Source organism: Geotrypetes seraphini, chromosome 6 (genome assembly GCF_902459505.1).
Source record: "Geotrypetes seraphini chromosome 6, aGeoSer1.1, whole genome shotgun sequence".
NCBI classification, from domain to species: Eukaryota; Metazoa; Chordata; class Amphibia; order Gymnophiona; family Dermophiidae; genus Geotrypetes; species Geotrypetes seraphini.
Genome location: NC_047089.1, coordinates 134,031,046 through 134,049,386, shown reverse-complemented (window position 1 = coordinate 134,049,386; position 18,341 = coordinate 134,031,046). Strand labels below are relative to the sequence as shown.

Here is an 18,341-nt window from a genome sequence, read left to right as displayed (position 1 = left end):
GTGGCCTTTCAATGGCAGCATCAGCTGTCTGTCTTTAAAGTTGTGCTAGTATCATAATCCAAAAGAAATATTTCCTAAACAATTGACATCCAATCTATTTCATTGTTTAAACTATCATCTCTATTTCTTGATGACTTTTTCAATGAAACTAAAAATTGTTTGACCTATTGCTGCAGAGAAGCTGTTTAAAAGATAATAGTGGAGTTTTTTTTAAATGACCAATGATTATTGGTATTGTTCTACAGTTATAGCATTTATGCTTAACGTGGTATTGCTTCTGACTGATGCATACAAGATTGGCTGCATAACAGATAAGTGATATTGTTTAAGAAAATTTGGAAGAATCACATGATGCCGTAAGCAAGGGCAGACGCACCCTGCCTGAGCTCCCCGGCCCCCAGTCTTATATTTGCTTTTATACCACAGTTTGGACAGTTACAAGGCGCACGAACGCTTTTTTGAGGCCGGGCTGGTGCGTGGACAAATATTTAACATCGGTGGTGCTCCCCATGGCCATGAAAACAACAAAAAAAAGACCATGAGCGTCTGAAGCCAGCCGATGACAAATGGTGCCGGGCACTAGTTCGGAGGTGAGCCAGCTGTCCCCGGAGGTGCTCCGGGATATAACACAGGCGGTTGCAGCAGCTGGATGATACCATTAGGGACACGGCCAGATGCACTACAGAGCTTGAAACACGTGTTTCTCGTATAGAGGACACGAAGGGGGAACAAGTCTCAGCTATTCAGGCCTTACGGGATCTTACTCGAGTGCACGCAGAAAGACTGGAAGACCTAAAAAACAGATCCCGTAGGTCGAATCTACAGTTCCTAGGGATCCCGGAGATGGTGACTGGTCCCTCCATTATGCAGACGCTTGAGAATTGGCTGTGGGAGCAGTTTCCTTTATGTGCGGATTTGGGCCCCATTCGCTTGGAACAGGTGCACCACCTGGGCAGAGCGCTGAACCGTGAAACGCACCCGCGGATGATCATAGCCAAGTTGCTCAATTACAACTTTATGCAAATATAAACAACTTTGGGACGGATTAAAGTTTAGAGACTCTGAGGTCCACATTTTCCAGAACTACTCGGTGGCTCTACTGGAGAAACAGAAAAAATTTTACCCGCTTTGCTCTACATTGGCAGAGAAAAAGCTGCGTTTTCTGTTTCTCTATCCGGCCCTTCTGCGCCTTCATCACCAGGGCCAATGGCATACCTTTGAATCTTCAGAAGACGCAACACTGTATATTAATACTCATTTGATTCAATCACAGGACCCTATTTGATAGTGGTCGGGACCAGTACAGCTGTGGTCCAATAATTTTCCTGGCAGAAGCTACTTAGCATACTCTGATACAGGGTTTGCTGTTTATTTGTGTTGGATTTTATGTTTATTTGTGTTTACCAGGTTCTGTTTTTTCTACACAGATTTGTTGTCCCAATGTTCTGAGTTTCAGATGTGGGGGAATTGCGGAAATATATGCACTGTAGGTTATTTTGATGGCTTGACTTGGGGCTCGGGAAAGCATCTTTTTGTGATTTCACACACCTACAGGCCCACTTCGGTGGGATCTGCGGATGTGTCCAATCCGGAGGGGGCTGGAGAGGGGGAGGGGAGGGGGGTTGGGAGGGGGTAGTTGGGGAGGGAGGGATATGGGTGGGTGATGTTTTTTGCAACAGATCTCTGTGAGTTTGTATGGGTCACTCCGGTATGTGAATTGGCGAAGCTCTGCTTTATTTGATTCTCCACCCTGGGTTAGGCTGCGAGCCCGGGTGGGATTTTGGCTGATGGATTGGGTTTGCCTCATAATTAGAATCCATGATTTACCACTTTATGCATTGTTTCTTGGAATGTCTCGGGTATCACCTCCCCTATTAAAAACAACTAAAATTTTGAATCAGTTGAAACGTCATAAAGCGGATAGTGTGTGTCTCCATGAAATCCGATTGACCGACGAAGAACATTCTAAATTAAAGAGATCCTGGGTGGGTGAAGTTTTTGCAGCTTCTTCTCCACAGAAACAAACGGGTGTAGCCATCTTATTTAAAAAACCTGCCTAATAGAACGGGATCCCAAGGGCCGTTTTATATTGCTTCATGTTACAGTGGGTACCTATTCTTTCTATCTTATGAGTATCTATGCCCCGAATGTTTATGACCACTCTTTTTTTGAACGTTTGACGGCCGTATTGGGGGGCACATGCAGGGGACCCATTGTTTCTGGCCAGCGACTATAATCAGGTTTCTGATCCCAGTTGTGATCGCTCTAATCCGGGACCTACTCCATCGGGGACGGGAACTCGTTGAATTCTGTATCTTTGTTCTGCCTTGGACCTGGAGGACCCCTGGCGTTTGCTGCATGCTATAAACGAGATTATACCCACAGATCTAGAGCGCATGGTACGCTTTCTAGGATTTACTATATTCTTACTACTAGACACTCTTTTTTGAATGTAGACTCAGCAATCATCAGACCCGCAGTCATCTCCGATCATACTCTGATTTGGTTGGATGTAAATATTGGTTTTGGTATAAGGGGGACCAACCTGTTGGCATTTTCCTAGCTATTTGTTTCACGATGCTCATTTTAAAGAATTTTTGCAAAAAAAGTGGGAGGATTTTCTGGAGTTTAATAGCCAACACATGAACAACCCGGATTTATTTTGGAGTACCGCTAAGGTAGTTCTTAGGGGAGAATGTATAGCATATGTTATAGCTCATAATTGCTGTTTATCCAGGGGCATTCTCCGTTTGGAGAGAGATTTAGTGGCTGCTAAACGACAATATGTGGCTTGTCCATCACCTGCTACTAAGGAAACCCTAATTTCCATAGAAACATTTCTTAACACCCACATACACGAATGCACGATAAAGATGTTATTTTATCAAAAATTTAACTATCATAGATATGGTAACTGTGCAGGCAAATTATTATCTTACCTTACGAAGAGGGCGAGCGGACAGCGTTTTATAAAGGGGATAAAATATGGCACGGGGAGACTTCACCACGAAACCTCTCAGATTTCAAATTTCTTTCGGTCCTACTTTCAGAATTTCTATGGATCGGGGAGCGGATTCCCTGATTGGGGATTACCTCGCTGATTCGGGCTTACCCAAGAAAATTTGATTGAAAATTTTGAAGAACTACTTCAAAATTCTCAAATTTTCTTAAACAATATCACTTATCTGTTATTCAGCCAATCTTGCATGCATCAATAATAATCCCAACAGGAGCACCCCATTTCACAAAACTTTTCTTCTGGGGATAATCTCTCTCAAACTTTCTTTACACCAGCTACTGCTCCAATAGGAGGGGCCTTAGGCATCTGATCCACTCGGAACCTTAAACCCCTCCCCAGTGCATCCCAGAATGCACTGGGAAGGCCTGCTATTATGGAGTGGCTGGCCTGCCGACTGGAAGGTGTGAGCATCCCTCTACCTGGACTTACTTCGAACAGGTACGGAAGGGTGGTGTGGGTTATCGAGATAGACTTAGGTGTTTCAGGGGGGTTTCAGCTTTAGGGGTGTGTCATGGGGTTTTGGGGGGGTGTCGGCAGTTCCGGGAGGTGGACATCCCTCCTGCTGGGGGGATTTCTTGTGGGGGAGGGTTCAGAGGCAGAAGGGAGTGGGCATCCCTTCTGCCTGGCGTACTTTGCAGGGGGGGTCCCTGCTGCAGCTACTCAGATGATTGTGGCAGAAGGATTTTCCTTGTCGTGATCAGCTGATGGCAATGCAATTCTTTAACTGGTGCCTGTGACATGGGCACTGGTTAGAGAATCTGGCCTGTTAGGTAGGGTTAGGCATCTATCTATTAGGTCAGACGTGATTCTGTATAGGATGCCGGTATGTGATCCTCGTAACTGCGTAACTGCCCCACAATGTCTATGCTCAATCAATCATGCTTTCAATATTCTTGACATTTGTCTCACAAAAAAAGTTAAATTCAAGTTTATTGATTTTTAAGTTTCAAGTTTATTGATTTTTAATATACCGACCATCAACGAGTATCTAGCCGGTTTACAATAAAATATTAAAATAGAGATAAAAAATAATAGTTAAAAGAAATGTTTATGGAAAGAAGGGGAGGTGGACATTAAAGACATCGACAAGACGGACTTGAAAGTGATGGTTGAAAGGGGGGAGTGGGTAAAAGTTACGTTATTAGAGATAAGAAAGGGGGAGAAAAAAATGTGCAAATCAATAAATATAACATTACTTGACATCATATGTGTGCGTCAGTCTTGAAAACAGGATACCTCACCTCCAGCACCATATGACATACTGGACATACTGAGCAACGTCCACATTTCTGATGCATACTTTGAACCTCCCTCCTCTGCCCTCTGTATTTCCAAAACTCTGCCGGGCATAAATGATCTCTCGGATTAAAGTTCTGTTTATAAGAAAATAAAATAGTGGAGTCACAAAAAACTGGAAGAACTTTCAACAACCTTAAATATTTTTTAATCACATGAACTATTTCTGGTGTGTGAACATTATATTTCAGTACACATGCAATCGCATCTGTATCTTCCTTCTCTCTTTTTTCTCAAACAAATCTTCTCTGTTTTTTTAAAAAAATTTTATTTATAATCTTTTCCAATTATTGGCTTGGGCACTGTCTTACGCCTGCCTTGAAGAATAAAGCTTTAGTACATCCCATCGGTTCTGATTCAAGGAAAGGAAATTAACAGGTACAAATAATTTCACCATCCTATTCCCTGTTAGTTATGCAGCTATGGCACTGAATATCAGCCATACCCATGTAAAGACCAAGACATCCTGCAGAGACACGCATTGTCTCAATCTAATAGCATAACAATATTCCCTTAACTTTACCATTACTGCACTAGTTGCTACAGAGAAGGCGCTTCAACAGCATCCAGTGTTATAATGAGAAGAGGAGATTTGTTTTGGAGGTAGAACCATCCAGCCCTAAGGTCCTAGTTATCTAAGTGCAAGCAAACAAAGGAATAAAATTACCTGGCTATCCTAGACAAGACATTCTATAATGCCCACTTAAGTTCTGTCCTTTGTCAATGAGAATAGGGAACCTGCTATACCTTCTTTCATAACAAAGGAGTAAAGAAGCTTGGCTCAGCTGTGTATTTCCAGCACAGCAACTAGGACTATCATCTACCCAGATTCCTGGAAGAGCTCCCAAGGCTGAAGAAATAAGAACCACTTACAGCATCTTGGGGGGGGGGGGGGGGGGAGGGGGTTCATCATACTTCTAACTAGGACCAAGCCACCTAAAGCACTGTTCAAGAGTATCAGAATCTGAATCTCTCAGCATCTTAAACCGCAGACTAAGTGACTTTCATCTTTGATGCATCTAAACTACTTGCTACATTGTTATTGAGGAGTAATAAGGATAGGGTTACCATATGGCTCCCGAAAAAGGAGGACGGATGTCTCAATCCATCCTACCTTTTCTGGAGCCATATAGTAATCTTAAATAAGGAGAGGATATCACATATGCTCACAAAGGGAGGAAAAGAGACTTTATAAATACTGTTTAATTACTTCCTGTACCAAAGTGATTGATAAATTCTGCTGTTGTTTCCATCCCATTAAATTTCCAAAATAGACTTTAAGTAAATTCATTGGTCCAGAAGTACATCAAAACTGGAGTGTCTTAAATGACTGAGTGGAGAGTGCAGCATGTGTGGATTAACTGCCTACGGCCTCCCAGTTGTCAGGCCAGCCCTAATCCTAAATCAAGAAATCAGTAATGTGAGCAGATCCATCCTTACACCTAGATAGCTTCCAAATGCATGGTGCCCAGTAGCACTGAAAGGTCTAATTTAGCCAGCAGTAGCCATACTAACCAGCAGAATATTAACCAGGATATATTTTTTTGCTACCACCTCTAGAAGCAGAGTATTCTCTTCAGTAATGTAGCATTACCTGTGTTTTCTTTGCTTGGAAGCAGGGACCTGAAAAGTCTGTAGCCTATTGCACCATTTAATCCTTGGGAAGCCTTTCTCCCTCCTCTCAGCTCTTCCTGGTTCCTTCTGATCTCCCTATCTCCCTTCCTCTTTTTCCTTCTTCTACCCTTCCCCCCATCATAATTCACTAATATGTCTTCTGCATTGGTCTAGGCTTCTGCTTGAGTCCTGTCTCATCCTTAGCAGAGTTCAAAATTATTCATCTCCCTTTTAGTTTATAGAGGGGACAGGCAATTATAGATTGTTGATTACTTGTTCACAAAAGCAATCAGTCAACAGTTACTGGTTACTTTTTTTTAGGCAGCAATCTGTTACTGATTACTTTTTAAATTACTCAAGTGTCAAGAAAGTGTTATATTTTATTTCAGTTGTAAGCATAAATACATTATCAACAGTAGTAGAACGCTATCATATATAGTAAAATATTCACATGAAAATTCACCAGCTGCCTCGACTCTGTGGCTCACTAAAGTTCAAAAGAGAATTAATGGTGCTGAATCTAACTGAGACCCCCAATAAACACAGCATAAAGAAAGATCCCGAGTCTATTTAACTGCAAGGAGCCCCACTGTACACAGAACGCATAGATTGCAATTGAGACTTCAAGGTTGGGATGCCCTGTAAGTATTTTAGAAAAGTACCTGTAGATGTGTGTATTTGTATTGTTTGTCTATCTCAATTAGATTGTAAGCTCTGTTGAGCAGGGACTGTCTCAGACCTGTTTAGAATATAGCACTGTGTATGTCTAGTAGTGCTATAAAAATATTTGTAGTAGTGTTTGAGCAGATATTTTCAGATCTGCCAAGTCTCCTACATTCATTGGGAGACTCCTGCTTTTGCGGTTTATCTTCTGCATGTCCTCTGGGGTAAAAGGATCTCCCATTGAACCAGAGCTGCCTTCTGCTCTCTATCCCCACCATCAATCCTTCCTGCTACTGACCCTGACCCTTGGCCTGGTGTCCAATAGCACTTTCCTCTCTCCCCTCCATCCTCAGAGGATCCAGCATCTCCTTTCCCCCCCATGGCCCTCCCAAAGCAACAGTGGCAGATGACTTGCATAAGCAGCGCTATATATAGGATACTTGCAGGCAGCTCCACTGGGTTCTTTGCTCTGACACATTTGCCTCTTGTGATTTCACTTCCTGTAGGCAGGTGCGGCAGAGCAAAGACCCTGGTGGGGCAGTGTTACTTCTGCTGGCCAACCACCACTGCTGCTGTAGGAGAGCTATAGGGAAGAAAGGAGATGCTAGACCTCTGGGGAGAGAAGAGAGGGGGCCAGACCCAAGTGGAGGGGACATGGATGCTGGACCTGCAAGTGTGGGGGTGGAAGGAGAGAAAGGAAGAGAGAACAACCCAGATCAGAAAGGCGGGTGGGATGGGAGGAAGAGATGCTTGGCCAGTGGAGAGAGGGAGATGTCAAGACTATGGGAGGGGGGCAGGGAAGAGATTCAGAGTAAAAATATGAGGGGTAGGGGGAGGCAGGTGCAGCAAGGAAGAGAGAGGGAAAATGCTGACTCCTTGGAGAGTATCAGGACAGAGAGAGGGAAAAAACTGATGCTGGGATTGGAGGAAGAGAGAAGGAAGAAGCTGGATATGGGGAGGGACAGAGAATGGATACTGGACATGGAATAAGCATAGGGATAAGGACACAGAGGGGCAATGCTGAACACAGATGGAGAAAAGGGACACAAGGGGGGATGCTGGCAGGATAAGGGATTCAGAGGAAAGATGGATAGTGGACATAGAGACAGAGAGAGAGAAGAAGAAATATCAAAAGGACAGAGATCCTGGAAAGAGAAAGTTAAGGAAAAATAGAAAAACAACAGTTGGATCAAAACAATGCTGAGATAACAAACAAAAAAAAATGAATATTTTTCTAAATTTATTAAATGTAATGTGTCGGCTTTGGAAAATGTGCATATAGTGCTTTTAGATGAACACAATGCTATATAGTGTATACTATGCAGATACTTTCTCTGTCCCTAATGGACTCACATTTTCAAATGTTTTTTTGTACCTGGGGCAATGGAGGATTAAGTGACTTGCCCGGTGTCACAGGGAATTGTAGTGAGAATCAAACCAGCTCCCCAGGATCTTATCACTCTATAAAGGTCTGGACTGTGCATGCTTTTAACAGGGTTTATTTATTGAAGCTCTGAGAGGGTTTCCCCTCTCCCCCCATCTTAATTTTTCCTCCCAGGAGTTCACTGTATCCTAGATACACCGCTGCACTAAGCAGCCTCCATTTGCTTTGGCAGCAGGAGATGGCATTAATAAGACATCATCTCCTGCTTCTGCAGAACTACTCGCATGATAAGAGCTGCAAAATCTCACTGCTTTTATTGCAAGACTAGCCCTGTGGCAGCAGGGTATAATGTTGTATTAAGACATCTCCTACTGCTTGTGGCGGAGGTGGCTTGTTGATGCCACAGCCGAGATTTGTCAGAGTGGATCCAAGAGGTAAAGTTGGTGGATCTGGGGGTGTGGCTGGGCAAAGTGGGGGCAGAACTGAGGCATGGCTTAAATCTCCCTCAAAGATTTTGCTCCCTTGGCAGCTCTAATTTTATAAATCTACACAATGGGAGATCACATGATGCTTGAGCATCCCATACTTTATTTTTAATTTGTAACCTGTGCCGAACTTCTGCTTAGTACATGGACAAGTTTGCTAAGAAGTGTGGAGATGGAATGACAAGCAAATCATCTAAAAAAAAAAATAAAAAAAATATCTCACTGCAGAGATGAAAAGATGGAGGAGGTGAGCACACCGGCTGCTGAATGAATTCTTTGCTTCTGTCTTTACAGAAGATACGAGACCTACCTGAACCTGAAAGGGTTTTCAAGGGTGATAATGCAGAGGAACTGAAAGAAATCTCAGTGAATCTGGAAGATGTACTAAGCCAAACGAACAAGTTAAAAGTGATAAATCGCCTGGAACAGATGGTATACATCCCAGGGTACTAAAAGAACTCAAACGTGAAATTGCTGACCTGCTGTTAGTGATCTGTAACCTGTTGCTAAAATCGTCTGTAGTACTTGAAGATTGGAGGGTGGCCAATGTTGCGCTGATTTTTAAAAGGGTTCTAGGGGAGATCTGGGAGATTACAGACTAGTAAGCCTGACTTCAGTGCCAGGCAAATTGGTGGAAACAATTATAAAAAATAAAATTGTGGATCACATAGACAAACATGATTTAATGAGACAGAGTCAGCATAGGTTCAGCCAATGGAGATTTTCCCTCACCAATTTGCTTGACTTCTTTGAAGGTGTGAATAAACATGTGGATAAAGGTGAGTCGGTTGATATAGTGTATCTAGATTTTCAGAAAGCTTTTGACAAAGTTCCTCATGAGAGGCTCTTGAGAAAATTAATGAGTAATGGGATAGGTGGCAAAGTTCAGTTATGGATTAGGAATTATTTATCGGATGGAAAACAAAGGGTAGGGTTAAATGGCCAGTTTTCTCAATGGAGGAGAGTAAACAGTGGAGTGCAGCAGGGATCTGTACTGGGACTGGTGCTATTTAATTTATTTATAAATGATTTCAAATATATTTATTGATTTTATTTATAAATGATCTGGAAATTGGAATGACTAATGAGGTGATTAAATTTGCAGATGACACTAAACTGTTCAAAGTTGTTAAAACCCATGCAGATTGTGAAAAATTGCAGGCAGAACTTAGGAAATTGGAAGACTGGGCATCCAACTGGCATGAAATTTAATGTGAACAAATGCAAAGTGATACACATTGGGAAGAATAACCCAAATCACAGTAACCAGATACTAGGGTCCACCTTGGGGGTTAGCGCCCAAGAAAAGGATCTGAGTGTCATTACTACTCTTTGGGTTTTGGCCAGGTTGGATTGGTCACTGTGAGAATGGGCTACTGGGCTTGATGGACCATTGGTCTGACCCATTAAGGCTATTCTTATGTTCCTTCCTTTCCCTTCTCCTCCCTTTGTGGTCTGGCATCTCTGTCTTTCCCTTCCTCCTCCTTCCTTTCCCTGGTCTGACATTTCTCTCTTCTTCCCCCCTCCTCCCCACCCCCTTCCCCATCCAGTGGTCTGACATTTCTCTCCCTTCTCCTCATCCCATAGTCTGGTGTATCTATCTTCCCCTTTCCTTTCTTCCCCTGGAGGTCAAGGGCATCTTTCTTTTCCTCCCCATTCCCTCGGTCCAGCATATTTCTCCCCCCCCCAATCTACGCTTGCTCGCCTGGCACTGTTGTAACCCTTCGGCTGTCATCAGTATCAGTGAATTAAACACGCTACCTTTGGCATTGCAGAAGTTTTTTCTCTGTTGCTGGAAATACAGCCCTTCGTCCAAAATAAACAAAATCCGTACAGCATAATCCTTAGTTTAGGGGCACTAAAGTGCAGAGGTAACGTGTTTCTTGTCACCCATAGTAAGCCCTAGGCTAGGTATGCACCCAGGGTCATAGAAGAGGTTGAAGCTGTGTGTCCCTTTAATAACAACAATTACTTCCTCAAAAGGGCTGCCCTGCCCTTTTGGCTCCTAGTAGCATTTCCTCTTTCTGTCTCTTTCAGCTGGAGCTTACGGTATAACGGCTGGATTTTCAAAACTCACTGGTAAAATCTGGTTGGTTGATGCAGTAGCCATAATGGGAGTGATTTTTCTTTTACTGGTGATTCTCAACTTAATAGCATGCAAATTATATGCAAATGGTCACAACTAGTATCTTGGGATGTGACTAGCAGATGCAGAACATAGCAGGTCTGAGAAATGTTAATGTCTGTATTTGCCAAAATGGTCCTGGGGTACAGAGATCCCAATGCAAAAGTGCTCTGTGGTGATATAAGGCTGCAGTGTAGCTAGGACCCTGCATGGTCTGTGTTTCGGCATATTAAAAGTGCCTTCATCAGGGGTCAATGATATGTGAAATATGCACAGCATGCCTTAAAATGGTAAAATGCCACAGCAGACTAGATTAAGGCTGTGATGCTAAAGGCACAGTATATCAGAACACGGCGAATTAAAAACTTGCTGCCTGTCGCAAGAAGGTTTGTTGAAAAACGCCAAAACTTAGTCTAAGGAAAGATGAAGCATAAGACACTGCATACAGGAATTCTCTCAATTCTCTTTTCCTGTCAACTGGTTCTTTATTTTCACACTTGCATCTATTTGCATTCTCCTCAGTCATGTGATAGGTGCCTAACTTTTATAGAACTGGATAGGTGCCTATCACCTAATTAAATTCTTTTCCCAATTATTGAGGCTATTAAGAGTATCTTGACAATTAACGGCCCATTTTATCAAGCTGCGCTAGAGGTTTTTAGCGCCACACAGTAAATGCTCATAGAATTCCTATGAGCGTTGTAGCACTTACCTTGCCAGCCCGCGCTAAAAACCTCTAGTACAGCTTGATAAAAAAAAAAGGGGGGGGAGTGAGTTAGGTGCTGTTTAAAGAATCTGACCCAAAATGTAGCCCTAATAGTACATAACAGGATTAGCACAAACTATTACCATTCTATCACTAAAGGATCATTTTACTGAAGCTTAGTGTGCATTAACAGAATTAGCACATACTAAATGCTGCACGCCTTATTTACTTGCATGGGGGCATAGGGACAGAGACATAAAGGGGACATGCCATGGGGATGGTATATGGACACAGGGGGGGGGGCAATGCCAGATACATAGGGGAGATATTAGAAATGGGGAAAATAGGAACACAGAAGCGAGATGGTTTGTGGGGATGGGACAGGGACCGAGCTCGCAGGCTCCAGCGGCTTGCACAAATTACAATGTAATGTGCCACGAAAATAAGAGGGAGGGAGGTAGATAGATAGGCCATGCGAGAGGAGCTGAAGGGTGGTAGAAAGGAACAGATGGTAAAGGAGGGAGGGAAGGGTGGTGGTGGAAAGGAATAGAACAGACATTGAAGGAGGGTAGAGAGGAACAGACCCTGAAGGGAAATGTGGAAGACAGAGTGGGGAGAAGACGCTGGAAGGGAAGAAGACAGATGCCAGACTATGGGGGAGTGGAAAGAAGAAGATGGATGCTAGACCAATTGTGGGAGGGGGTGAAGGGAGAGGCACAGTAACAGCAAATGGAAGATGCAGAGAGAAGACACACAGTGGATGGAAGGAATTGAATGAGAAGATGTGGAAAGCAGAAACCAGACAACAAAGGTAGAAAAAAAAAAATTATAAATATTTATTTATTTTTTGCTTTAAGATAAAGTAGTATATTAGTTGTGTTGATAAAAGTTTATAAACAAAGCACTGCCAGCTGAACATCTCTTTCTCTAGTTCAGCATTATAAAGAAGGAATAAGCTAAATATTGCAGTACTAAGGCTTATATGGATGTTGCGGGGATGGTGATGGGGTGGTGAATGGGATGGCAATGGGGCGGTGAATGGGATGGCAGTGACGGTGACGAAGCGGTGAAGGGGATGGCGGTGACAGTGACGAGGCAGTGAAGGGAATGGCGGTGAAGGGGACGGTGAGCCGGGGACGGGGCAGTGACGGGGACATATTTTTTCCCCGTGTCATTCTCTAACTAGTACATCAAGTTTGATTTTCCTGTGCATGTTTAAAAAATACTGCAGATTGGTGAATGGGTCTAGTCATAAAGCTCTGTGAACTGGCTGTAATGCTTTCCTCAAGGTTAACATATTTAATTTTATTTTATCCATTTTACTTCAAATGAAGATCCAGTTCAGTTCTGATGATTCATTTAAGATTCATAATGCATGTTAGTGATTATTTTATAAGACCAATGATATTTTGACTTACCAATGCTTTCGATTGACATTTTGCAAAGTCTGTCTAAATATATGGGGGTAAAAGTTTGCACTTCAATGTCCTACCTTGGAAGACATTGGGATCCTGGTAAAGCTCTAACACATCTGTATGTTGGGAACCATTTTTTTACCTGCACCTGCAAGGTACATTGGCTTCACAGGCCACACTAACATATGACCTGGGACAGAAACATTTAATCCAAGTCTAATGCCTACAGATTCATAAAGATAGGGCAAGGCAGATGAAAGGAAATGTAAATCTCATGTTTCAGTTAACGTTGTTCTGAAATTATTGCTTTTTCTTTTCAATATTAATAGTGAAACTTGCAAATGATCTTCGCACTCTACAGAACAGAGCAATAAAAACCAGTGGCTGTTTCTTATCTACAGTCATTGAGTGTGTGTGTATGGTACTTTATATTTCTAGATCAAGTGAACTAACATAATAATTATTTTGTCTGTTTTTTCTACAGCACGCATAATCTCTTTGTTAGTATAAGGTAGATAAAATAGAAGCACTGTAGAGAGGTGTACTATCCTGGAGATAAAGCTCCAAGTCTCCAATGCCTACATTGATCCCTGGTACCAAATTCATTCTGTTCAGCTGGCAGTAATAATGCTGACAGGAAAAATCCTTACTCATAAAGATTTATTATAGACTTGGCAGACAGCTAATAATGCAAATCCAGAAATATTCACTTTTCATCATTTTCATTTCCTAACTTCTAATAAACTTCTTATAACATCTTATAAATTTCCAAAAGATGCAAAGACCAAAATATCAGGTGATCTGATACACATCGCTAAACACGGGATCATTTATTTATCTGACCCCCTGCCCTATGATGAATAAAAAACATTCAAAAACTCTAATCACAAGTCTTAATTTACTATCATATATTTGTTCTTAAATCCATAATTAAAAAATTTTCAATATAAAGTGCTCAGACCACCAACCACAGTGCTCAATTGTTATCAAAAATAGGTTGTCGAGAGGACCATCATAGCACTTCCATAGTCCCTCGTCGAAACTGTTTCACCAATCTGATTACGAGTATTACTAAATTTCAATGATTTGTGACTTTATTTATTTTAGATATGTTGTATACTTGTCTTGATGGTTTTAAACAACGGCATCCTACTGCTTGCACTTCTACCATCTTTTAATCAGTCTTAAGCCATATCCCATTGCAAGAAACTGCTTCATCAGGAGGAGATGTTAAAACCTACAACAATAAAATGTCTGTTAAAAATTATATCCCATTTCCTCAACACTGTAATCAATGTAAATTACCTAATCTCCTATAAACTTCACTATCACATATTTCATTATACTTTAACTTCTCATTCAATCTTATCACTTACTTTGGCTACTTAACTCAGGGAAGAACCGCAAACCACTGACTACCGCTAAACCTCTTACTTAAAGGCCACATTTTCTACTCCCCCCCAATGCTAACGTCATGATGCTAAGCTAAAGACTATCGGTTCTTCCCTTTCCATTTAATACATCCATTTGTTTCTAATATCATAGTCTAAAACTGTATACCATTCATCCTGCAGTCTGGCCCCCCACCTAGACACCAACCCGCTCCTTTCAGTTGTCATTTGTTTAAACCTGAAACCATTCAATCTCCGCATTCAAACCATTCAGACTCAACATCTGCCATTCGAAAATAAATCTATGTTCTCTCACTAGGAGACTCTGAGATTTATCGCCCTCCTGGGGATTTCTAATCTGTCTCAGGACTGTATACTTCAACTCTTCTATTTTATGTGCCTGCGCCTTCCAGTGGGGGACCAAGAGAACCTGCAAATGTTCCCTATGAATATTGCTAAGATGTTCTGCAAAATGTAACTTTATAGCCCTTTTGGTATGACCTATATAATACTTATTGACCCCATTTGAGTTACAGTTCATACCAGTTCTTAAAAAATATTTTCTACCATTTGTGGAATTGTCAGCTTATCCTGCAGCCACACAAAGGAGCAATAGGTACAATGTCCATATGGTGTATGTAACAATTGGACAAAGAGTCTGATTGTCATCCAAATACCCTGGGTATTGGGCTCCCTGTTGCATGAATTGTTGAATAACAGCCATAAAACATTTTGTGGCAGATAAACACTATCTCAGAAGGACCTCAGCAGCCGCCAGTGCTGCCAGCAGCACAGTTTTCCCATTGGGGCAGGCAGCTCCTGCAGCAGCCTGACGCTTGCCAGCGTGAAGGAGAGGGGTCCTGGTGGACTCCTTTATATATATATATATTTTTTTTTTTAAATCTTGTATACAAATTTCTAAAATATATAGAAATTTGTATACAAGATAAATACAACACTCTGAAAACAAATACAACCATAAGATAAGAGAGTCTATTATATGGTTTCTTCATGGAGACTGAATGAACCCAACAAAAAAATAGATAAATATCCACCCCCACCATTCCCCCCCAAGCACTCCAGTGTCAAAAATTCAAAAAAGCACCTCGGGCTCCATGGGACAAGCTATCCCAAACAGGAGCCCAAATGGCCCGGAATTTTCTCCAAAGGTCAGGGCCACAATTCTTAATATTCAAATATTCATACTTTAACAAGGTAAACAGTTCATTTTTCTACATAGTAATGGTAGGCACCTCTGCTTGCTGCCATAGTAAAAGTATGCATTTCCTAGCCAACAAAGAAGCTTTTTGCAGCAACAATGAATTACCCTTAGACAATCCCAAAGAAAAGAATTAAGAAAAAAGCAGGATATCCGTCCGTCTGCAAAGAAACTCTTCTCCACATGATCGTCTGTAGATGAAGACCAACAAATGACCAAAAGGTTTGCAATCTATCGCAGGACCAAAACATATGGAATAAACCAGTTGGTGTTGAATGGCACTTAGGACAGCTGGCATGAGAAGCAAACCCTGCAATATATGCCCTATAGGGGGGAAATGTAAAGTTGTAACAGGAATTTGTAATGTTGTTCTTGCAGAACCACAGAGCGAGTCAAGCGCAGGAGATGTTTCATAAGAATACACAAGCCATCACCAGTTAGCTGCTCAGAAGAAGCAAGGTCCTGATTCCACACCACCGCTACAGCATCATAGTCCCAGGGAACACTGAAATTACCCAAACTGACCTGGTAAAAGGACAAGCTGGTTCTGGACTGTCGAGACAAAGTCAATGTTTACTGAACCATATCCGCCATGTCTTCATTTAAGGTATTATGGTCCAAAGAGTGTAGGTAATGGGCGACTTGGACGTAAGAAAACCAATCTCGAGCCTACAAGATTCCTTGAGCTTGAAGATCCTGAAAGGAAATAGGAAGTCCTTGCTCTGACACCACATCCCGCACATCACATAAACCATGGTCAGTCCATAAGGGCAATAGTACAGTAAATGCATACATTTGCATAACCATTGCCAGCACTATCTCATAGATTTCAGCAAAGGATGAGAATGAGTAAGAAAAATCTGATGAGGTCTTTTGGCATGAAGATAGTATAACAAGTGCGTTGGTGCCATCAACTGCTGTTCAAGAGAAACAGGGGTATAGTATTGAGTGTTCTTAATCCAATCTATCAGATGTCGAAGGAGATAGGCTATATTATATCATCTCAGGACCGGTAATGCTAAACCACCTCTCCCCACTGGCAGAGAGAGTTGCGCTAGAGTCAATCTGGGCTTCTTATTGTTCCAAAGAAATTTACGCAAAACTTTGTGATACTGACCTACATCCTCATTAGTCACATACATAGGAAATGTTTGCATCACACTGGTGGACTCCTTTAAAAGTCCATCTAACTGCAGCAGGGACAGCCGCCGGTGCCGCAAGCAGCATATTTTTCCCATCAGGGCAGGTAGCCCCTGCAGAAGCCCGATGCTTGCCAGGGTGAAGGAGAGAGATCCTGGTGGACTCCTTTAAAAGTCCATCTAACCGTGGTATGCAGCCCACGATCAAGAGTCTGGGGCCGCAAGTCCGAAGGGGTGTGGCTCAAAGGGGCAGGACATGCCCCTTTTGAGCCCCTTCGGAGCCCGTGAGGAGGCGGGAGAGGGCTGATACTAATTTCTTCCACCATGGGCAAAAGAAAGGTGAAAATACATCTTCTACCTTCAGGGATGGGTCTATTGGATCAGTACCTTTTGGCTCCTTCTTCGCCACGGTTGGAAGAACAGGTAACTTTAAGTATGCAGTCTGCTTCCCTCTCCTCGGGAGAGCCGTCACCACCTCCCCAGCCATCAAGCTTTGTTGGAATAGTAGAGACACCCTCTAAGGTAGAGGTTGTAACCTCTTCCTTACAATCTTATGACAAAAATAGACTTAATGTATTTGATCAGTCTGAGGGTGCGAGAACAAAAGGACTGACTCCTGTCCAAATGGTTATGGAGTCAACCCTTGATGTTCTCCCCAAGGTCAAAGTTATCACTTTAAATAATATATGGCTTACTGTTAATAGAATTGAATCTTCACTGCAGAATACAGTTTTGAAATTGTGTCAGTTCTCCACAGATACTTCAGATAAAATAAATGAGCATGAAAATCAATTCTATGAATTTCATTAAATCAATTAAAGTTATTCATAACAAATACAATACTAAGGACTCTTTTATATATTTCATTCAGATGATACTAACAAGTTGAAAAATCAATGAAAATAATTTTGCGCCCATTTAATGTTCAACGCTCCAATCAAATGTTTTGTATGAACCTTGTTGCTAATAATGCATTATATAAAAAAAGACGATAACAATCTTTTATAATAATAATAATATTAGGTTTTAGCTGTGCTTGCGCACTTGAAATGCCATGCCTCCGCATGCGCAGTAGAAGAACCGCTGAGCAGGGAGGAACACTGAGCAGGGAAGCGTGTCAGCGCAGTGGCAGAACCCTGAGACAAAGGAACAAGCAAGACCAACACACACAAGAGATGAAGAGCTTCAGCCAGTACTACACCTCCCAAGCGTCCACGTTTTCATGTCCAGAAAATGGCTAAATGACTACATTCCCCAACTGGCTATCTTAGCCAATTCATGCCCCTACTTCCGGATGAAAGGTCATGCTCAGGAGGGCGATGCTGAAGAACGAATGTGAGCTTAATGAGGAAGTGCAGGAGGAGAATAAAACATTCAAAGAGTTAGTGAGAAATGATTCTGTGGCTAGGGAGACGAATGCCCCCCCCTCCCCTTCTGCACCCAAGAGATGACCACATGCAGAGACAGGAGGGGTGGGATGTGTAGTGGTCTGTGTGATACACAAGGCGTCTCTCTGCCTGTCCCTGATTTAGATCTGAGTATCAGGCAAGATGTTGCTCTCAAAGATAAAGTGTACCTATTAGAGGGATAGAAAGCTTGGTCTAGGATCAATTCGAGTTTCTGAGGGTCCATCAGGGTGAAGGGCTGGGGAGGGGCAGCCTGCCCAAAGATTCAGTGCAGTGGCCAGGGAGGAGGTAGGTGGGGGGTGGGGTTTGAATTGGTGCAGGCTCTGGTATTGGGGTGCGGTTGGGTGAAGAGGATTAAAGTAATGGGGAGGGGGATAGTTGCAGTACCATGGGGAGGGGCAGGGGAGAGATGAGAGAGAACTTGATCCTGGGGTGGGGTACAAGAGAAAGGAAAGGAAGAGAGTGGGTGGGGGTGGAAA

At 42.4% G+C, this 18,341-nt stretch overlaps 1 long non-coding RNA gene across 8 annotated transcripts in view; it reads right to left on the bottom strand.

Moving 5' to 3' along the window:
• LOC117361963 overlaps window positions 1–18,341 on the bottom strand; it is a 137,196-nt gene that overhangs the window by 56,154 nt on the left and 62,701 nt on the right. For 5 of the 8 annotated variants that reach the window (XR_004539770.1, XR_004539766.1, XR_004539768.1 and 2 more), the window contains exons 3-5: window positions 15,843–16,013; window positions 13,828–13,944; window positions 4,261–4,392 (exon numbers count right to left, since the gene is read on the bottom strand). This is a non-coding gene — a long non-coding RNA (uncharacterized LOC117361963). The remainder of the gene's footprint in view (window positions 1–4,260; window positions 4,393–13,827; window positions 13,945–15,842; window positions 16,014–18,341) is intronic. The other 3 variants (XR_004539767.1, XR_004539772.1, XR_004539773.1) reach the window with 2 other exon arrangements.